The sequence below is a fragment of the Nerophis ophidion genome, linkage group LG17 (assembly GCF_033978795.1).
Source record: "Nerophis ophidion isolate RoL-2023_Sa linkage group LG17, RoL_Noph_v1.0, whole genome shotgun sequence".
In the NCBI taxonomy this organism is placed as follows: domain Eukaryota; kingdom Metazoa; phylum Chordata; class Actinopteri; order Syngnathiformes; family Syngnathidae; genus Nerophis; species Nerophis ophidion.
Window position 1 is genome coordinate 1,474,980 of NC_084627.1, and position 6,353 is coordinate 1,481,332.

Below are 6,353 nucleotides of genomic sequence, written 5' to 3' on the forward strand. Positions count from 1 at the left end.
GGGTCTCGACTCTGGACAGCCAGTACTTCATCCATGGTCATCGGACCGGACCCCCTCCACAAGGGAGGGGGGGACATAGGAGAAAAAAAAGAAGCGGCAGATCAACTGGTCTAAAAAGGAGGTCTATTTAAAGGCTAGAGTATACAGATGAGTTTTAAGGTGAGACTTAAATGCTTCTACTGAGGTAGCATCTCGAACTGTTACCGGGAGGGCATTCCAGAGTACTGGAGCCCGAACGGAAAACGCTCTATAGCCCGCAGACTTTTTTTGGGCTCTAGGAATCACTAATAAGCCGGAGTCTTTTGAACGCAGATTTCTTGCCGGGACATATGGTACAATACAATGGGCAAGATAGGATTAAACGAGTGACAAACAGAACTCTTCACCAATCTTGCTCCAACTTTCTCTGATTGCTTTTGTCAGATCAGTCTTGTCATGGACCATTTTCTTTCATTCCCACCACACATTTTCAATTGAATTGAGATTAGGACTATTTGCAGGCCATGACATTGACTTTGTCCATTTTCTTCGAGGAAAGTTTTCACATGTTTTGCTCTCTGACAAGATGCATTATCATCTTGAAAAATGATGTCATCGTCCCCAAACATCCTTTCCATTGGTGGAATAAGAAAAGCGTCCGATATGTCAACATAAATTTGTACATTTATTGAAGATATAATGACAACCTTCTCCTCCCCAGTGCCATTGACTGACATGCAGACTGATATCATCAATGTCTATGGACATTGGAATGTTTTCTTCAGGCAGTCGTCTTCGTAAATATCATTGGAACAAAACCAAACAAAAATTCCACCATCATCCCCTTACCCAATGCAGATTTGCGATTCATCATTGAATATGACTTTCATCCAGTCATCCATAGTCCACCATTGCTTTGTTTAACTCCTTGGAACCTTGTTTTTTTTTATGTCTAGATGTTAATGACGGCTTTCGTTTAGCTTTTCCGTATTTGAACCAATTTTCTTAAGGCGGTTTCTTATAGTTCAGTCACAGATGATGACACCAGCATTTTACCAACCTGTTTATTTCTTTTGCTGTGCATTTTCTATCTTGAAAACATTGCTTTAACTTTTCTGTCTTGACACTTTGTTGTCCTTGGTCTACCAGTATGCTTGCCTTTTACAACCTTCCTATTTTGGTTCTATTTGGTCCAGATTTAAGACACAGCTTACTGTGAACAATCAATCAATCAATTAATCAAAGCTTATATTTAATTATCCCAAAATCAAGAACGATATCCTCAGCTCAGATCCCACATCAGGGCAAGAAAAAAACTCAACTCAATGGGATTACAATTAGCAACCTTGGAGGAGACCGCAGATGGGTGACCGGTGCAATCAATCAATCAATGTTTATTTATATAGCCCCAAATCACAAATGTCTCAAAAGACTGCACAAATCATTACGACTACAACATCCTCGGAAGAACCCACAAAAGGGCAAGGAAAACTCACACCCAGTGGGCAGGGAGAATTCACATCCAGTGGGACGCCAGTGACAATGCTGACTATGAGAAACCTTGGAGAGGACCTCAGATGTGGGCAACCCCCCCCCCCCTCTAGGGGACCGAAAGCAATGGATGTCGAGCGGGTCTAACATGATACTGTGAAAGTTCAATCCATAGTGGCTCCAACACAGCCGCGAGAGTTCAGTTCAAGCGGATCCAAGACAGCAGCGAGAGTCCCGTCCACAGGAAACCATCTCAAGCGGAGGCGGATCAGCAGCGTAGAGATGTCCCCAACCGATACAGGCGAGCGGTCCATCCTGGGTCTCGACTCTGGACAGCCAGTACTCCATCCATGGTCATCGGACCGGACCCCCTCCACAACGGAGGGGGGGACATAGGAGAAAGAAAAGAAGCGGCAGATCAACTGGTCTAAAAAGGAGGTCTATTTAAAGGCTAGAGTATACAGATGAGTTTTAAGGTGAGACTTAAATGCTTCTACTGAATGGACGTTGTGTGGATCTATCCACATCCAATCCACATCTTTTGCAACATTGCAGGATGATTGCAAACTTGAAGAAGTTTGATAGTCATTGTGTTTGGTTCAATTGACGTCTCTCATGTTGGAACCATGAATTATGCAAATTCACCTGGTACAACAAAGGGGTTAGTGCATGTGCCTCACAATACAAAGGTCCTGAGCTGTCCTGGGTTCAATACCGGGCTCGGGATCTTTCTGTGTGAAGTTTGCATGTTCTCCCCGTGACTGCGTGGGTTCCCTCCGGGTACTCCGGCTTCCTCCCACTTCCAAAGACATGCACCTGGGGATAGGTTGATTGGCAACACTCAATTGGCCCTAGTGTGTGAATGTGAGTGTGAATGTTTTCTATCTATCTGTTTTGGCCCTGCGATGAGATGGAGACTTGTCCAGGGGGAACCCCGCCTTCTGCCCGAATGCAGCTGAGACAGGCTCCGGCGATCCCCCGAGACCCCAGACGGATGGATGGATGGATGACACCTGGTACAACAGCTCTCCAAGGTGTGAACACTGCTTTTTAACTTCAGACAAATTAACTGATTTAATCTAATGCAGGTGTTAGCTTTGAAATTGAAATTTTTTTTACAGTAAGATTCCATATTTTTACCTTAGATTTGATGGATTGCCATAATTGGATAATTCTGCTTGATCTAAAAATGAAACTGTTACAGACTACCACAATTAATTTTCTTTAATCCTTTGAGTGTTTCTTAAAGCCACAAACCTGTTAATTGAAATTACTACAGTTTTTTGTTAAATTTGTTATCTGCTTTTTATTCTTACAAAATTAAACAACAGAATAAACGCCCTTCAAGTCTGATGATTCCATATATTTTTTTTTGCCGGAGGTTGTATTTCCAATCCAGCCCAATCCAACTTTATTTGCAGGGCACTTTCAAAGTATTAAGTGGACCTAAGTGCTGAACTGAATATTGAATAAGTAACATAATAAATGGCACAGAAAGTAACTGATACATTATGATGCATCCTAAAAACCCTTAAACAAATATAAAGAATCATAAATGAAAAACATGGATGGATAACCAAAAAAAAACTACAATAAAATCAAATAAAATGGAATCAACAAAAAACAATGCTAAAAATAAACAAAATAATGTATGAGTGGGAATAAAAATATCCTCATGAATTGATTAACGTGGACCCCGACTTAAACAAGTTGAAAAACTTATTCTGGTGTTACCATTTAGTGGTCAATTGTACGGAATATGTACTGAACTGTGCAATCTACTAATAAAAGTTTCAATCAATCAATCAATCAATCAATCAATCAATCAATCAATCAATCAATCAATCAATCAACCTAAAAAGTGGCAGTGGCCAAAGACTATTTGTTATTTTTTGTTTACATAGGAAGAAGGCCACAAAAGTAAGCATACAGAAATTTATCCAAAATATGATTATTTTACCACAAATTGGGACATTATTGCTGCATAACTACAACAAAATCTGCCTTGTCATAGATAAGAATGCTAAATGTTGCCATGTTTTTTACCAAACATTGTTTGTCAGGATAGAAAAAATATACAAAATAACTGCAAAATGTATTTGTTATCTACAAATCATTAATCAAGAGGAGTCTTCTGGTTAGGGCTGCAAATCTTTGGGTGTCCCAGGATTCGATTCAATATCGATTCTTGGGGTCGCGATTTGATTATAAATCGATTTTTTCGATTCAAGACGATTCTCGATTCAAAAACGATATTTTTCCGATTCAAAACGAGTCTGTGTTCATTCAGTAGATAGGATTTTAGCAGGATCTACCCCAGTCTGCTGACATGATAGCAGAGTAGTAGATTTAAAAAAAAAAAAAAACTTTTATAATTGTAAAGGATAATGTTTTATGAACTGATTGCAATAATGTAAATTTGTTTTAATTATTAAAGGAACCAAAAATATGACTTATTTTATCTTTGTGAAAACATTGGACACAGTGTGTTGTCAAACTTATGAGATGCGATGCAAGTGTGACACTATTGTTCTTTTTTTTTAATTTTTATAAATGTCTAATGATAATGTCAATGAGGGATTTTTAATCACTGCTATGCTGAAATTATAACCAATATTGATACTGTTGTTGATAATATTCATTTTTTGTTTCACTACTTATGGTTTGTTCTGTGTCGTGTTTGTGTCTCCTCTCAATTGATCTGTTTATTGCAATTCTGAGTGTTGCTGGGTCAGGTTTGGTTTTGGAATTGGATTGCATTGTTGGTAGAGTGGCTGTCCCAGCAATCTGAGGATTACTGGTTCAATCACCACCTTCTACCATCTTAGTCACGTCCATTGTGTCCTTGGGCAAGAAACTTCACCCTTGCTCCTGATGGGTCCTGGTGAGCGCCTTGCATGGCAGCTCCCACCGTCAGTGTGTGAATGGGCGAATGTGAAAAAAAATAAAAATAAAAAAATAAAAATAAAAAAATAAAATAGGGGCTTCACGGTGGAAGAGGGGTTAGTGCGTCTGCCTCACAATACGAGGGTCCTGCAGTCCTGGGTTCAATCCCAGGCTCGGGATCTTTCTGTGTGGAGTTTGCATGTCCTCCCCGTGAATGCGTGGGTTCCCTCCGGGTACTCCGGCTTCCTCCCACTTCCAAAGACATGCACCTGGGGATAGGTTGATTGGCAATATTAAATTGGCCCTAGTGTGTGAATGTGAGTGTGAATGTTGTCTGTCTATTTGTGTAGGCCCTGCGATGAGGTGGCGACTTGTCCAGGGTGTAACTGCCTTCCGCCCGATTATAGCTGAGACAGGCACGAGCGCCCCATGCGACCTCGAAGGGAATAAGCGGTAGCAAATGGATGGATGTTGTGGTATTGCTGTGTATTGTTTTGTTGGATTGATTAAAAAAAATTAATAAAAAAAATTGATAAAAAAAAGAAAAATGTATTAAAAAAAAAAAGAAAATCGATTCTGAATCACACAACGTGAGAATCGCGATTCAAATTCGAATCCATTTTTTCCCACACCCCCTATTACTGGTGTTTTGGTCCACTGCCAGCTTTCCTATTTAAAAAAAACACATTTCTAAATGCATTTGGGTTGCGGTTGAACAGCTTTCAATTGCCAACGTTTAAATGTTTGAATTTAAATTATACTATAAAACATTATAGAGACAGTTAAAGGCCTACTGAAATGAAATGTTCTTATTCAAAAGGGATAGCAGGTCCATTATATGTGTTATATTTGATCATTTCGCGATATTGCCATATTTTTGCTGAAAAGATTTAGTAGAGAACATCGACGATAAAGTTCGCAACTTTTGGTCGCTAATAAAAAAGCTTTGCCTTTACTGGAAGTAGCAGACGATATGTGGGTGACGTCACGGGTTGTGGAGCTCCTCACATCCACACATTGTTTATAATCATGGACACTAGCAGCGAGAGCGATTCGGACCGAGAAAGCGACAATTTCCCCAATAACTTGAGCGAGGACGAAAGATTCGTGGATGAGGATAGTGAGAGTGAAGGACTACAAAAAAAAAAGTAAAAAAAGAAATAAAATTTAAAAAAAATGTCGAGAGCAGTGGGAGTGATTCAGATGTTATTAGATGTTCCATCCATCCATCATCTTCCGCTTATCTGAGGTTGGGTCGCGGGGGCAGCAGCCTAAGCAGGGAAGCCCAGACTTCTCTCTCCCCAGCCACTTCGTCCAGCTCTTCCCGGGGGATCCCGATGCGTTCCCAGGCCAGCCGGGAGACATAGTCTTCCCAACGTGTCCTGGGTCTTCCCCGTGGCCTCCTACCGGTTGGACGTGCCCTGAACACTTCCCTAGGGAGGCGTTCAAGTGGCATTCTGACCAGATGCCAGAGCCACCTCATCTGGCTCCTCTCGATATGGAGGAGCAGCGGCTTTACTTTGAGTTCCTCCCGGATGGCAGAGCTTCTCACCCTATCTCTAAGTGAGAGCCCCGCCACCCGGCGGAGGAAACTGATTTTGGCCGCTTGTACCCGTGATCTTGTCCTTTCGGTCATGACCCAAAGCTCATGACCATAGGTGAGGATGGGAACGTAGATCGACCGGTAAATTGAGAGCTTTGCCTTCCGGCTCAGCTCCTTCTTCACCACAGCGGATCGATACAACGTCCGCATTACTGAAGACGCCGCACCGATCCGCCTGTCGATCTCACGATCCACTCTTCCCCCACTCGTGAACAAGACTCTTAGACTTGTTCACGAGACACTATTAGATGTTATTAGACAAATTTACTGGGATAATTCTGGAAAATCGCTTATCTGCTCATTGTGTTACTAGTGTTTTAGCGAGATTATATGAGACCTGAAAGTCGGAGGGGTGTGGTGACCGCCAGTGTCTCTGAGGGAAGCCACGCAACTG